At 39.8% G+C, this 17,828-nt stretch overlaps 1 protein-coding gene across 1 annotated transcript in view; it reads right to left on the minus strand.

The window, feature by feature from the left end:
• Nucleotides 1-17,828, minus strand: part of ASPG (asparaginase) — an 856,377-nt gene that overhangs the window by 169,614 nt on the left and 668,935 nt on the right. The gene's annotated exons all lie outside the window — the stretch shown is intronic.

The raw sequence follows: 17,828 nt of genomic DNA on the forward strand, positions 1-17,828 counted from the left end.
ATATATATATATATATGTTTATATATATACATATATATCTGTGTGTGTGTGTGTGTGTATGTGTGCGTGTATGTGTGCATATATACATACAGACACACACACTGTATTTTAAGCATGGATCGCTTATTATATACGTAGGGAACTTCTAGAGTATTCTTTCAGGCAGGGGTGTTATCCTTTATGGATATTGCATTTTCAATTTGTGGCACGTCAGGATTTTTAACCCACTGCATTCATTTGCATGTGATTTCTACTTGTGTTATTAAACCTGTTGATCTGCTACTGAATAAACAGCAGGGATTCTGAATCTCTGCTTCATCGTATTTTTTAATTCTTAGTTAAATACATTGCTCTGAGGTAAACTAAATTGTTTTGAATGAGTGCCTGCTGTACCATCCTTGCTTTATTTTTCTTTTTACTATTTCCCCAGGCATACCTCTCAACTGTCCAGATTTTTGCATCATATTTAGTTCTGTTCGTCATAACATTTGTGGTTTTCTGGCAAATCACAGAGGATTGTAGTAACTTAACAATGACATACATTTGAGTTTCATACTTCAAACCCTTCAGAAATTACATGCTAACACAAATCCCGTTATTCTAGTAATCTCTACGTTTATAAAGAACAATAATTAAAATCTATCCCACTTTTTGGGCCTCGTCCCCATTATTTTATGCTTTGTCCAGACTTCTTTTATGAATAGATTGAGAGGTATGCCAGTTCCCCACTTGACCATTGGTGAGATCCAGCTTACCCCTTGCCAACCTACAATGAGTACCCTAACAGCTCCTTACTAAATGATCTCAGAAGCAACCCAGGGGAAAACCTTCACCAGGTGGACCTTCTAACTTCTCAGAAGGCAAAGCTTTCACAGCTAACAAATTCGTAAGGGTGTAGGCAGACTGGGTGTGATGAACATATTGCAGAAAGCCATTACACTTCAGATGACCAGTCAAAGTCCTTATCATCAGAAGTGATACACAGTCACATCAATGAATGGGATATACAAACACTTGTACATCACATACACTGGATTTACCTCTGATACCCTGCAAGACAACTGGTGTCCACTAGAGGGCAGTCACGTCATTACTTATACCTCCACCTCTCATTACACTCGTCTTATTTTCCCAGGTGAAAAAACTAGCAGTCAGGGTCCTTTACTGAACCTGGGTCTCTTGTGGGACACATGGACACTTGGTCAGCACTTTACTCTCATTTTCACAACAGTGACCAAACTTAGCTACTCTCAGAAAGGGTAGTCAATATGTACTCAATTTACCTAATATGGCAACTGTTGTGTCAATTTTAAAGAATGAAGGGCTACCAAATGGAGCAACAGCAGTTTCAGTTTGAGGTTTACCTCAAAATATCAGCAGAAAGTGCAGTTGTTATTCCCACCTACACTGTTCTTTGCTACCCTCTTCCTTGACTCAATCCTACGCAGACAGCATTTACTTCTCCGAATGGGATAGATTAATCATGCTCTACTTTCAACCCTTTTGGCTTTACTCATCCCTTAATATTATGATCGATCTTCCTGTTGCCTTTTGTACAAGAGCTTGCTTGCTATTAAATTGAAGCAAATTCAAAGGTAAATAAAGTCTGGTCAGACTATATTGTTTACTTTAACTGTCTGCAAATCAAGTTTTTTTTTTTTTTTGTGGATGTCACAATATCATGCTTTTAGCCTCTTCCCATATGACATGCCACTCTTTTGAAGTGCACACGTGGTTCTTGTGTCCACTCATAATTAAAAATTATGACAGAAATCCTAACTGTGTTTTTGTTGCCATTCCACTACTGAGGAGTCTCTTGTACTCCAACGGATGTCATCCTCAACTCATATTACATTATTACAACTAGGAAACCCAGCATCAGTTTTAGTATTACTATGAACCATTCAAGGAAATACTCATGTTGGTCCCACTATCATCTGAGAGAAGTTGCATATGGTAAGACACTATGCACCCCCCTCAAGCTTTCCCGATGGATTATTTGGGTCACTTGAAAGAGTCCATCCTAGATTAACTGGAGGCACTTTCAACTTGAGACATTTGATGGGGCCCTATGCATGGTAATAAACTGGGTTCTACACCCACAGCCATATCAATATCCCATTATTTGGCTGTATCTCCTCAATTACCATAAAACCTGTCAGTGCACATACTATTTCTTTTTTTAAACATGTACAATGACCACAGAGATCTGGACTGAATTTAAAACAATCCACTATATTTAATTTAAAACCATTTAAAATTTTACAGGAAAAGACACTGACTGCACTTGCTAAACAAAACAAGACAAACTAAGTCTCACAATGAAAACAAACACAGCATGAGTAACAGTAAACTTCTGTTTCCTTGAAACTCACATTTACTAAAATGCATCTGATAACCCATTAAACTACAAGACTCAGTCAGACAACATATAATGAAGTACTAATTAGTGTATAAGTGAAGGGTGCAGGAATTCAAAAGAAAAATGTGTAACATATTATAATGTTTATAATGATTATAATGGACTGTGTTTGTAATGGTTATTTTTTGTAACTATGTTTTGGAGCTTTTCTCCCTGGGCCTCTGCTGAAAAGGGGCTTTTGTTCAGTCAGACAATTCTGGTTAACAAATATAAAATAAAAATAAATAATAAATAAATAAATATTAGCTAACAGCTTGGGACAGGCCACTAGATGCAAGTGTCCCTTTTCAGACAGAGCCAAGGAGCACTTTCTGGTAAACTAACTTGGTCAGAGTCACACAACTGACAAATGAAGGGACTCAAACCCTGCACTACAGAAGCACCTCATAGCCTTACTCATCTGTGCTATGTACCATACAGACTGTTATAGTCCAACACCATGCACTTCAAACTTGTGTGCATGCAAAAAAAATGTCTTAAGTAAAAATGTGTTCACAGTTAAAATATTAACATTAAACTCATAGACTGATGCTGTCCAGTTTATTCATAGCCATATAATAAATACACTAACAATAACAAAATAAGGAACCCAAGCACTAAACCCAAAGAATATGTCTCATTTGATGATGTTCCTGTTTACTACAAGTTCCTTCCTTTGCACCATAACTACTGTGGGTTAAAGAAACCAAGTATTACACACACACACACACACACACACACACACACACACACACACACACACACACACACAAAGCATGATTGTATACCTCAGATATCTACTTGAGAACAAGTGATGGGGAGAAGTGTATAGCAGCTCTCTGCTGTCAAAACCATACAGTGGAACCCATTACACCTCCTCAGCATTTTAGCTCAAATAGGTTCATAGACAAATACCAGACTAGCTGCCCTTGAGGGCCATTTCAAGACTAGCCAGTCTTGCTTTTTGTGCTCAGATTAACCTAGTGCATTTGGTTAGTGGCTTTACCTATCCCAAGGTCAAAAATGATATATTACCCCTAATGAGAATGAAAATAACTGGGATCATACCACAGATAATTTGTGGGGACCCATGCATGGTATAAAAGCATTTAGAAGCGGCCTGTGACCATCAGTAGTACAGTCCTGGAGTAAATATTCCTTTTCCTATACAAAGTTCCAAGTTGTGCTTGAATATGGACAAGGATGAACTTTGCTTTATGTGAATAGGAAGTCTGTTCCAGAGCAGCAGTATCCTCTGCAAGCTATACCTGCCCTTCCAAATCAGATAAAGACTCAAAAATCAAGAACAGATTTTACATGTTTCTCTTATATACTTAGAATGTTGTGGTGAACTACAGAGTATACAAAAAAACTTTAATAAACATAAGAATCTCAGATCTTCTTTGAGCATAGGCAAATTGTGCCTATGGTGTAAAGAATATAGTAGTGTGGAGTGGTGCTCTTACACAACAGCTTACATTGTACTGCAGATTATAGTAATTTTGTTAAATGCTGGCCTACTAGATACAGTATCTATCCCTGGTGGTTGTGGGGTAACTGCACTGAGAAATGGAATGCTCTTGGTCCCAGAGCATGATTTTATGGTGCTCCAGTCTGAGGTCCTCACTGTCAAGCTTCTTCCTGAGTCTAGGAGTTACTGAAGGCTCTTCTGTTCAGATTCTTCCACCCTACAGGTTCCAGGTGGTAAAGTTAGTGTGAAAGAGAAATGGCTAGATAGCTCTGTATCTGGCTAGATAAAGGGATGGAAACAGGGAAGGATCAGGTGGAAAGGCAGTTAACCAATCTCCTGAGAGAGGGGGTGGTGTCACAGGGCCCAGGGTGGGGTTAGATGATTTAAGAAGCTGATGTAATCAGTATGGGAGTGGTCTGTTAATCAAACTAGGAGGCTAGAATTTGGCCACCTTTTTTCACTCTTAGCACCAAAGGGAAACTCAAGTCCCAAATCAGTAGTAGAAAAACAAAAACACATTTCAAATAAATGAAAGTTGCTGTTTAAGTTTGTGCACATCATGAGTTAAAAAACATTTTCAAACCCATGCTAGTTACTTTGTGGAGTTGTATGCATCTAAAGATCACAAACACACAAAAAATGTGGCTTGTTTTCCATGTCACTAGTTCACAAGATAAACCATGCTAATGTAGATGCAGTGATTTGCAAATGTAATTACTTGATTGACTTTTTCATATTGACAGCAACAATTGGGGTGCATTAACAATTTATGTCCAGTTCCTTGGTTAGGTGCTTTAGCTGTATGACGTATGATTTATTGAGATAAAGACTCAAAAGACGTATTATTTATTCTTCTCCTCCACTCCACCTGGCTGCTGTGTGCTCGGCTCCTGTGTTCGAATTACAGTAAGAGAGACACTGTGTTCCAGCTTGTCTGTGCACCAAACACCTGAATATCCCCAGCCAGAAACCTTGGAACATTAGGGCTAACTAAGGACATTACCTTACAACTATCAAAGAAACCTTTCCTTTGGAAAGACATTGAAACACTGTGTTCCAGCTTGTCTGTGCACCAAACACCTGAATATCCCCAGCCAGAAACCTTGGAACATTAGGGCTAACTAAGGACATTACCTTACAACTATCAAAGAAACCTTTCCTTTGGAAAGACATTGAAACACTGTGTTATCCTTGCTTCTTGTAGCTTTTTGAACTGTTACAACTTTCAAGTTATGCGTACAATGCTTTGGCTTTTAACGCAAACGCTGACACTATCTGAGCGTTCAACACGTGGCTTGCAATAGATGTACCTAGACACAACTTTTAGAAACTCACGTTGTTGTTTGCTTCATTTAGTTTTTAGAATGTATTTTACTATAATTTACTCATTCAGTGCTTTAGCTTTGGATAAAAACGCTGACACAATCAGAGCGCTGTTCATGTGACTTGTAGTGAATGTGCCTAGGCGCTACTATTTTTAATTCACATTGTTTTTCTTTGCTCTCACTTGTATATTGCTGTACCTTTTAATGCAAACGCAGATACTAACTGAGTATTTGCTTTATGACTTGTAAGGAATGTACCTTGAGGTAACGTTATAACTTTACAGCGTTTTTCTGCTGTTGTACTATTGCTCTTGCTGCAAACGCAGACATTTATAGTGCGTTCCTTACGCGGATCCTGTTTATAGATGTTGTCCGCCGCAAGATTTGTTTTAGTAACTATTGACCAGTTATGACCTCCTTTCCTAATCGCTACATTGTTAGATCATTAGTAAACATTATTCAGCAGAATACTGTCATTTTGTAGGTTTGACAACTTTTAGAGATTTGTAGAAACTCTCCAAAAGCATACTGCCCTCTACTTAAGTAGCCTCATTAACATTGACTACTAAATACTGGCAAAACTACCTGAGACGTCGAAAGGACGTGCTCTGGTACTGAATCACGGCAGTTACGGGCACTAAAAGGAATCATAGACTTCTGATAACGCTACAAAGGATTACCAATTATGGTGTTACATATCTAACTGTGTTTGGGTAACATTTTGCTTACTAAGTTATTACTGCTGTGCATTATTAATAGCTGCTGGTTCTACATAAAGTTACATGTTTGATAGAGCTACAACTAAAATGTATTATTGTTAACATCTGTGTCTGCATAACATCTTTACCTGCTCTCTAAATTAATACTCTTTGCCTTACTTCCTTTCTCTCTCTGTCTTACCAGCACTGTGTTCCAGCTTGTCTGTGCACCAAACACCTGAATATCCCCAGCCAGAAACCTTGGAACATTAGGGCTAACTAAGGACATTACCTTACAACTATCAAAGAAACCTTTCCTTTGGAAAGACATTGAAAGTATGTATTGATGCTGTAACTGATAAACTCAAATGAAATACATGTTAAAACATTAGTAGGTTCCCAGGTAGGCTAGCCAGCAGCCACCCCCCCCCTCTCTTCTTTCTTGTACTTTATCCTTACCTCCTTTAGATATCTTTTTCACCCAAACTACTTCATCCTCACTCCCCTTTAGACCCTCCACTCTAGCAGGATACATCTCCACTGCCACACACTGCCTGACTACTAGGTCACCTTTCTATACTGTATTTTCCACCCTATTTCTGTATCCTTACCCCCATAGCTTTCTGTTCCCAGTTTCCCTGAATTCACTTCTCACGAGTTACTCCTCTATCCTACCCAGTACTATTTCACTTACTCCCCACTTATCATACATTCTCCTCACCTTTACCTTTACTCCTGTTTCTCTCTTCTTGCCTGATTGTTTTTCTGCAACTGGTCGTCTTGTTGCCAGAAACTTTGGAACATCAGGGCATTAACCCCTCTGTTATCTGTATTTCTTACTGTTCTACTCTAAGCTCTCAGACCTCTCCGTGTCTCCATTATCTGTATATCTATCTGTGCTGCTTTCCCACTTATCTATCCCACCATACTTATTCCTCCTACCTACCCTCATTTCACTCCCATGTACTCTACTTCCCCAACTCACTAAGCCCCTCCCCGCAACATACGTATTGCTACCTCTCACTGATCCTCGTTCTGTTCAATCCTGCGGACCTTGCTCTAAACCTGCTTTTGTCTCTTTTCCCCTCCCCATCTGCCCCAACGCCCTAGCTCACCTTATAAGTATACCCCAGCTCCTAGCGACGCCATCTTTCTTCTCCTCCACTCCACCTGGCTGCTGTGTGCTCGGCTCCTGTGTTCGAATTACAGTAAGAGAGAGTATGTTTTATTGTATGAAATGATTTGTTATCCTTGCTTCTTGTAGCTTTTTGAACTGTTACAACTTTCAAGTTATGCGACAATGCTTTGGCTTTTAACGCAAACGCTGACACTATTTGAGCGATCAACACGTGGCTTGCAATAGATGTACCTAGACACAACTTTTAGAAACTCACGTTGTTGTTTGCTTCATTTAGTTTTTAGAATGTATTTTACTATAATTTACTCATTCAGTGCTTTAGCTTTGGATAAAAACGCTGACACAATCAGAGCGCTGTTCATGTGACTTGTAGTGAATGTGCCTAGACGCTACTATTTTTAATTCACATTGTTTTTCTTTGCTCTCACTTGTATATTGCTGTACCTTTTAATGCAAACGCAGATACTAACTGAGTATTTGCTTTATGACTTGTAAGGAATGTACCTTGAGGTAACGTTATAACTTTACAGCGTTTTTCTGCTGTTGTACTATTGCTCTTGCTGCAAACGCAGACATTTATAGTGCGTTCCTTACGCGGATCCTGTTTATAGATGTTGTCCGCTCGCAAGATTTGTTTTAGTAACTATTGACCAGTTATGACCTCCTTTCCTAATCGCTACATTGTTAGATCATTAGTAAACATTATTCAGCAGAATACTGTCATTTTGTAGGTTTGACAACTTTTTAGAGATTTGTAGAAACTCTCCAAAAGCATACTGCCCTCTACTTAAGTAGCCTCATTAACATTGACTACTAAATACTGGCAAAACTACCTGAGACGTCGAAAGGACGTGCTCTGGTACTGAATCACGGCAGTTACGGGCACTAAAAGGAATCATAGACTTCTGATAACGCTACAAAGGATTACCAATTATGGTGTTACATATCTAACTGTGTTTGGGTAACATTTTGCTTACTAAGTTATTACTGCTGTGCATTATTAATAGCTGCTGGTTCTACATAAAGTTACATGTTTGATAGAGCTACAACTAAAATGTATTATTGTTAACATCTGTGTCTGCATAACATCTTTACCTGCTCTCTAAATTAATACTCTTTGCCTTACTTCCTTTCTCTCTCTGTCTTACCAGCACTGTGTTCCAGCTTGTCTGTGCACCAAACACCTGAATATCCCCAGCCAGAAACCTTGGAACATTAGGGCTAACTAAGGACATTACCTTACAACTATCAAAGAAACCTTTCCTTTGGAAAGACATTGAAAGTATGTATTGATGCTGTAACTGATAAACTCAAATGAAATACATGTTAAAACATTAGTAGGTTCCCAGGTAGGCTAGCCAGCAGCCACCCCCTCCCCGCTCTTCTGTCTTGTACTTTGTCCTTACCCCCTTTAGATATCTTTTCACCCAAACTACTTCATCCTCACTCCCCTTTAGACCCTCCACTCTAGCAGGATACATCTCCACTGCCACACACTGCCTGACTACTAGGTCACCTTTCTATACTGTATTTTCCACCCTATTTCTGTATCCTTACCCCCATAGCTTTCTGTTCCCAGTTTCCCTGAATTCACTTCTCACGAGTTACTCCTCTATCCTACCCAGTACTATTTCACTTACTCCCCACTTATCATACATTCTCCTCACCTTTACCTTTACTCCTGTTTCTCTCTTCTTGCCTGATTGTTTTTCTGCAACTGGTCGTCTTGTTGCCAGAAACTTTGGAACATCAGGGCATTAACCCCTCTGTTATCTGTATTTCTTACTGTTCTACTCTAAGCTCTCAGACCTCTCCGTGTCTCCATTATCTGTATATCTATCTGTGCTGCTTTCCCACTTATCTATCCCACCATACTTATTCCTCCTACCTACCCTCATTTCACTCCCATGTACTCTACTTCCCCAACTCACTAAGCCCCTCCCGCAACATAATGATTGCTACCTCTCACTGATCCTCGTTCTGTTCAATCCTGCGGACCTTGCTCTAAACCTGCTTTTGTCTCTTTTCCCCTCCCCATCTGCCCCAACGCCCTAGCTCACCTTATAAGTATACCCCAGCTCCTAGCGACGCCATCTTTCTTCTCCTCCACTCCACCTGGCTGCTGTGTGCTCGGCTCCTGTGTTCGAATTACAGTAAGAGAGAGTATGTTTTATTGTATGAAATGATTTGTTATCCTTGCTTCTTGTAGCTTTTTGAACTGTTACAACTTTCAAGTTATGAGCACAATGCTTTGGCTTTTAACGCAAACGCTGACACTATCTGAGCGTTCAACACGTGGCTTGCAATAGATGTACCTAGACACAACTTTTAGAAACTCACGTTGTTGTTTGCTTCATTTAGTTTTAGAATGTATTTTACTATAATTTACTCATTCAGTGCTTTAGCTTTGGATAAAAACGCTGACACAATCAGAGCGCTGTTCATGTGACTTGTAGTGAATGTGCCTAGACGCTACTATTTTTAATTCACATTGTTTTCTTTGCTCTAACTTGTATATTGCTGTACCTTTTAATGCAAACGCAGATACTAACTGAGTATTTGCTTTATGACTTGTAAGGAATGTACCTTGAGGTAACGTTATAACTTTACAGTGTTTTCTGCTGTTGTACTATTGCTCTTGCTGCAAACGCAGACATTTATAGTGCGTTCCTTACCGGATCCTGTTTATAGATGTTGTCCGCCAAGCAAGATTTGTTTTAGTAACTATTGACCAGTTATGACCTCCTTTCCTAATCGCTACATTGTTAGATCATTAGTAAACATTATTCAGCAGAATACTGTCATTTTGTAGGTTTGACAACTTTTAGAGATTTGTAGAAACTCTCCAAAAGCATACTGCCCTCTACTTAAGTAGCCTCATTAACATTGACTACTAAATACTGGCAAAACTACCTGAGACGTCGAAAGGACGTGCTCTGGTACTGAATCACGGCAGTTACGGGCACTAAAAGGAATCATAGACTTCTGATAACGCTACAAAGGATTACCAATTATGGTGTTACATATCTAACTGTGTTTGGGTAACATTTTGCTTACTAAGTTATTACTGCTGTGCATTATTAATAGCTGCTGGTTCTACATAAAGTTACATGTTTGATAGAGCTACAACTAAAATGTATTATTGTTAACATCTGTGTCTGCATAACATCTTTACCTGCTCTCTAAATTAATACTCTTTGCCTTACTTCCTTTCTCTCTCTGTCTTACCAGCACTGTGTTCCAGCTTGTCTGTGCACCAAACACCTGAATATCCCCAGCCAGAAACCTTGGAACATTAGGGCTAACTAAGGACATTACCTTACAACTATCAAAGAAACCTTTCCTTTGGAAAGACATTGAAAGTATGTATTGATGCTGTAACTGATAAACTCAAATGAAATACATGTTAAAACATTAGTAGGTTCCCAGGTAGGCTAGCCAGCAGCCACCCCTCTCTTCTTTCTTGTACTTTATCCTTACCTCCTTTAGATATCTTTTCACCCAAACTACTTCATCCTCACTCCCCTTTAGACCCTCCACTCTAGCAGGATACATCTCCACTGCCACACACTGCCTGACTACTAGGTCACCTTTCTATACTGTATTTTCCACCCTATTTCTGTATCCTTACCCCCATAGCTTTCTGTTCCCAGTTTCCCTGAATTCACTTCTCACGAGTTACTCCTCTATCCTACCCAGTACTATTTCACTTACTCCCCACTTATCATACATTCTCCTCACCTTTACCTTTACTCCTGTTTCTCTCTTCTTGCCTGATTGTTTTTCTGCAACTGGTCGTCTTGTTGCCAGAAACTTTGGAACATCAGGGCATTAACCCTCTGTTATCTGTATTTCTTACTGTTCTACTCTAAGCTCTCAGACCTCTCCGTGTCTCCATTATCTGTATATCTATCTGTGCTGCTTTCCACTTATCTATCCCACCATACTTATTCCTCCTACCTACCCTCATTTCACTCCCATGTACTCTACTTCCCCAACTCACTAAGCCCCTCCCGCAACATACGTATTGCTACCTCTCACTGATCCTCGTTCTGTTCAATCCTGCGGACCTTGCTCTAAACCTGCTTTTGTCTCTTTTCCCCTCCCCATCTGCCCCAACGCCCTAGCTCACCTTATAAGTATACCCCAGCTCCTAGCGACGCCATCTTTCTTCTCCTCCACTCCACCTGGCTGCTGTGTGCTCGGCTCCTGTGTTCGAATTACAGTAAGAGAGAGTATGTTTTATTGTATGAAATGATTTGTTATCCTTGCTTCTTGTAGCTTTTTGAACTGTTACAACTTTCAAGTTATGCGTACAATGCTTTGGCTTTTAACGCAAACGCTGACACTATCTGAGCGTTCAACACGTGGCTTGCAATAGATGTACCTAGACACAACTTTTAGAAACTCACGTTGTTGTTTGCTTCATTTAGTTTTAGAATGTATTTTACTATAATTTACTCATTCAGTGCTTTAGCTTTGGATAAAAACGCTGACACAATCAGAGCTGTTCATGTGACTTGTAGTGAATGTGCCTAGACGCTACTATTTTTAATTCACATTGTTTTTCTTTGCTCTCACTTGTATATTGCTGTACCTTTTAATGCAAACGCAGATACTAACTGAGTATTTGCTTTATGACTTGTAAGGAATGTACCTTGAGGTAACGTTATAACTTTACAGCGTTTTTCTGCTGTTGTACTATTGCTCTTGCTGCAAACGCAGACATTTATAGTGCGTTCCTTACGCGGATCCTGTTTATAGATGTTGTCCGTCATAAGATTTGTTTTAGTAACTATTGACCAGTTATGACCTCCTTTCCTAATCGCTACATTGTTAGATCATTAGTAAACATTATTCAGCAGAATACTGTCATTTTGTAGGTTTGACAACTTTTTAGAGATTTGTAGAAACTCTCCAAAGCATACTGCCCTCTACTTAAGTAGCCTCATTAACATTGACTACTAAATACTGGCAAAACTACCTGAGACGTCGAAGGGCGTGCTCTGGTACTGAATCACGGCAGTTACGGGCACTAAAAGGAATCATAGACTTCTGATAACGCTACAAAGGATTACCAATTATGGTGTTACATATCTAACTGTGTTTGGGTAACATTTTGCTTACTAAGTTATTACTGCTGTGCATTATTAATAGCTGCTGGTTCTACATAAAGTTACATGTTTGATAGAGCTACAACTAAAATGTATTATTGTTAACATCTGTGTCTGCATAACATCTTTACCTGCTCTCTAAATTAATACTCTTTGCCTTACTTCCTTTCTCTCTCTGTCTTACCAGCACTGTGTTCCAGCTTGTCTGTGCACCAAACACCTGAATATCCCCAGCCAGAAACCTTGGAACATTAGGGCTAACTAAGGACATTACCTTACAACTATCAAAGAAACCTTTCCTTTGGAAAGACATTGAAAGTATGTATTGATGCTGTAACTGATAAACTCAAATGAAATACATGTTAAAACATTAGTAGGTTCCCAGGTAGGCTAGCCAGCAGCCACCCCCCCCCTCTCTTCTTTCTTGTACTTTATCCTTACCTCCTTTAGATATCTTTTTCACCCAAACTACTTCATCCTCACTCCCCTTTAGACCCTCCACTCTAGCAGGATACATCTCCACTGCCACACACTGCCTGACTACTAGGTCACCTTTCTATACTGTATTTTCCACCCTATTTCTGTATCCTTACCCCCATAGCTTTCTGTTCCCAGTTTCCTGAATTCACTTCTCACGAGTTACTCCTCTATCCTACCCAGTACTATTTCACTTACTCCCCACTTATCATACATTCTCCTCACCTTTACCTTTACTCCTGTTTCTCTCTTCTTGCCTGATTGTTTTTCTGCAACTGGTCGTCTTGTTGCCAGAAACTTTGGAACATCAGGGCATTAACCCCTCTGTTATCTGTATTTCTTACTGTTCTACTCTAAGCTCTCAGACCTCTCCGTGTCTCCATTATCTGTATATCTATCTGTGCTGCTTTCCCACTTATCTATCCCACCATACTTATTCCTCCTACCTACCCTCATTTCACTCCCATGTACTCTACTTCCCCAACTCACTAAGCCCCTCCCCGCAACATAATGATTGCTACCTCTCACTGATCCTCGTTCTGTTCAATCCTGCGGACCTTGCTCTAAACCTGCTTTTGTCTCTTTTCCCCTCCCCATCTGCCCCAACGCCCTAGCTCACCTTATAAGTATACCCCAGCTCCTAGCGACGCCATCTTTCTTCTCCTCCACTCCACCTGGCTGCTGTGTGCTCGGCTCCTGTGTTCGAATTACAGTAAGAGAGAGTATGTTTTATTGTATGAAATGATTTGTTATCCTTGCTTCTTGTAGCTTTTTGAACTGTTACAACTTTCAAGTTATGCGTACAATGCTTTGGCTTTTAACGCAAACGCTGACACTATCTGAGCGTTCAACACGTGGCTTGCAATAGATGTACCTAGACACAACTTTTAGAAACTCACGTTGTTGTTTGCTTCATTTAGTTTTTAGAATGTATTTTACTATAATTTACTCATTCAGTGCTTTAGCTTTGGATAAAAACGCTGACACAATCAGAGCGCTGTTCATGTGACTTGTAGTGAATGTGCCTAGACGCTACTATTTTTAATTCACATTGTTTTTCTTTGCTCTCACTTGTATATTGCTGTACCTTTTAATGCAAACGCAGATACTAACTGAGTATTTGCTTTATGACTTGTAAGGAATGTACCTTGAGGTAACGTTATAACTTTACAGCGTTTTTCTGCTGTTGTACTATTGCTCTTGCTGCAAACGCAGACATTTATAGTGCGTTCCTTACGCGGATCCTGTTTATAGATGTTGTCCGCTCGCAAGATTTGTTTTAGTAACTATTGACCAGTTATGACCTCCTTTCCTAATCGCTACATTGTTAGATCATTAGTAAACATTATTCAGCAGAATACTGTCATTTTGTAGGTTTGACAACTTTTTAGAGATTTGTAGAAACTCTCCAAAAGCATACTGCCCTCTACTTAAGTAGCCTCATTAACATTGACTACTAAATACTGGCAAAACTACCTGAGACGTCGAAAGGACGTGCTCTGGTACTGAATCACGGCAGTTACGGGCACTAAAAGGAATCATAGACTTCTGATAACGCTACAAAGGATTACCAATTATGGTGTTACATATCTAACTGTGTTTGGGTAACATTTTGCTTACTAAGTTATTACTGCTGTGCATTATTAATAGCTGCTGGTTCTACATAAAGTTACATGTTTGATAGAGCTACAACTAAAATGTATTATTGTTAACATCTGTGTCTGCATAACATCTTTACCTGCTCTCTAAATTAATACTCTTTGCCTTACTTCCTTTCTCTCTCTGTCTTACCAGCACTGTGTTCCAGCTTGTCTGTGCACCAAACACCTGAATATCCCCAGCCAGAAACCTTGGAACATTAGGGCTAACTAAGGACATTACCTTACAACTATCAAAGAAACCTTTCCTTTGGAAAGACATTGAAAGTATGTATTGATGCTGTAACTGATAAACTCAAATGAAATACATGTTAAAACATTAGTAGGTTCCCAGGTAGGCTAGCCAGCAGCCACCCCCCCCTCTCTTCTTTCTTGTACTTTATCCTTACCTCCTTTAGATATCTTTTTCACCCAAACTACTTCATCCTCACTCCCCTTTAGACCCTCCACTCTAGCAGGATACATCTCCACTGCCACACACTGCCTGACTACTAGGTCACCTTTCTATACTGTATTTTCCACCCTATTTCTGTATCCTTACCCCCATAGCTTTCTGTTCCCAGTTTCCTGAATTCACTTCTCACGAGTTACTCCTCTATCCTACCCAGTACTATTTCACTTACTCCCCACTTATCATACATTCTCCTCACCTTTACCTTTACTCCTGTTTCTCTCTTCTTGCCTGATTGTTTTTCTGCAACTGGTCGTCTTGTTGCCAGAAACTTTGGAACATCAGGGCATTAACCCTCTGTTATCTGTATTTCTTACTGTTCTACTCTAAGCTCTCAGACCTCTCCGTGTCTCCATTATCTGTATATCTATCTGTGCTGCTTTCCCACTTATCTATCCCACCATACTTATTCCTCCTACCTACCCTCATTTCACTCCCATGTACTCTACTTCCCCAACTCACTAAGCCCCTCCCCGCAACATACGTATTGCTACCTCTCACTGATCCTCGTTCTGTTCAATCCTCATGGACCTTGCTCTAAACCTGCTTTTGTCTCTTTTCCCCTCCCCATCTGCCCCAACGCCCTAGCTCACCTTATAAGTATACCCCAGCTCCTAGCGACGCCATCTTTCTTCTCCTCCACTCCACCTGGCTGCTGTGTGCTCGGCTCCTGTGTTCGAATTACAGTAAGAGAGAGTATGTTTTATTGTATGAAATGATTTGTTATCCTTGCTTCTTGTAGCTTTTTGAACTGTTACAACTTTCAAGTTATGCGTAATGCTTTGGCTTTTAACGCAAACGCTGACACTATCTGAGCGTTCAACACGTGGCTTGCAATAGATGTACCTAGACACAACTTTTAGAAACTCACGTTGTTGTTTGCTTCATTTAGTTTTTAGAATGTATTTTACTATAATTTACTCATTCAGTGCTTTAGCTTTGGATAAAACGCTGACACAATCAGAGCTGTTCATGTGACTTGTAGTGAATGTGCCTAGACGCTACTATTTTAATTCACATTGTTTTCTTTGCTCTCACTTGTATATTGCTGTACCTTTTAATGCAAACGCAGATACTAACTGAGTATTTGCTTTATGACTTGTAAGGAATGTACCTTGAGGTAACGTTATAACTTTACAGCGTTTTTCTGCTGTTGTACTATTGCTCTTGCTGCAAACGCAGACATTTATAGTGCGTTCCTTACGCGGATCCTGTTTATAGATGTTGTCCGCTCGCAAGATTTGTTTTAGTAACTATTGACCAGTTATGACCTCCTTTCCTAATCGCTACATTGTTAGATCATTAGTAAACATTATTCAGCAGAATACTGTCATTTTGTAGGTTTGACAACTTTTTAGAGATTTGTAGAAACTCTCCAAAGCATACTGCCCTCTACTTAAGTAGCCTCATTAACATTGACTACTAAATACTGGCAAAACTACCTGAGACGTCGAAGGGCGTGCTCTGGTACTGAATCACGGCAGTTACGGGCACTAAAAGGAATCATAGACTTCTGATAACGCTACAAAGGATTACCAATTATGGTGTTACATATCTAACTGTGTTTGGGTAACATTTTGCTTACTAAGTTATTACTGCTGTGCATTATTAATAGCTGCTGGTTCTACATAAAGTTACATGTTTGATAGAGCTACAACTAAAATGTATTATTGTTAACATCTGTGTCTGCATAACATCTTTACCTGCTCTCTAAATTAATACTCTTTGCCTTACTTCCTTTCTCTCTCTGTCTTACCAGCACTGTGTTCCAGCTTGTCTGTGCACCAAACACCTGAATATCCCCAGCCAGAAACCTTGGAACATTAGGGCTAACTAAGGACATTACCTTACAACTATCAAAGAAACCTTTCCTTTGGAAAGACATTGAAAGTATGTATTGATGCTGTAACTGATAAACTCAAATGAAATACATGTTAAAACATTAGTAGGTTCCCAGGTAGGCTAGCCAGCAGCCACCCCCCCCTCTTCTTTCTTGTACTTTATCCTTACCTCCTTTAGATATCTTTTCACCCAAACTACTTCATCCTCACTCCCCTTTAGACCCTCCACTCTAGCAGGATACATCTCCACTGCCACACACTGCCTGACTACTAGGTCACCTTCTATACTGTATTTTCCACCCTATTTCTGTATCCTTACCCCCATAGCTTTCTGTTCCCAGTTTCCCTGAATTCACTTCTCACGAGTTACTCCTCTATCCTACCCAGTACTATTTCACTTACTCCCCACTTATCATACATTCTCCTCACCTTTACCTTTACTCCTGTTTCTCTCTTCTTGCCTGATTGTTTTTCTGCAACTGGTCGTCTTGTTGCCAGAAACTTTGGAACATCAGGGCATTAACCCCTCTGTTATCTGTATTTCTTACTGTTCTACTCTAAGCTCTCAGACCTCTCCGTGTCTCCATTATCTGTATATCTATCTGTGCTGCTTTCCCACTTATCTATCCCACCATACTTATTCCTCCTACCTACCCTCATTTCACTCCCATGTACTCTACTTCCCCAACTCACTAAGCCCCTCCCGCAACATAATGATTGCTACCTCTCACTGATCCTCGTTCTGTTCAATCCTGCGGACCTTGCTCTAAACCTGCTTTTGTCTCTTTTCCCCTCCCCATCTGCCCCAACGCCCTAGCTCACCTTATAAGTATACCCCAGCTCCTAGCGACGCCATCTTTCTTCTCCTCCACTCCACCTGGCTGCTGTGTGCTCGGCTCCTGTGTTCGAATTACAGTAAGAGAGAGTATGTTTTATTGTATGAAATGGTTTGATATTTTTGCTTCTTTTAGCTTTTGAACTGTTACAAATTACAAGTTATGCATAATGCTTTGGCTTTTAACGCAAACGCTGACACTATCTGAGCGTTCAACACGTGGCTTGCAATAGATGTACCTAGACACAACTTTTAGAAACTCACGTTGTTGTTTGCTTCATTTAGTTTTTAGAATGTATTTTACTATAATTTACTCATTCAGTGCTTTAGCTTTGGATAAAAACGCTGACACAATCAGAGCGCTGTTCATGTGACTTGTAGTGAATGTGCCTAGACGCTACTATTTTTAATTCACATTG

Source organism: Protopterus annectens, chromosome 6.part0, assembly GCF_019279795.1.
Source record: "Protopterus annectens isolate FY-2018-M chromosome 6.part0, PAN1.0, whole genome shotgun sequence".
Classification (NCBI taxonomy): Eukaryota; Metazoa; Chordata; order Ceratodontiformes; family Protopteridae; genus Protopterus; species Protopterus annectens.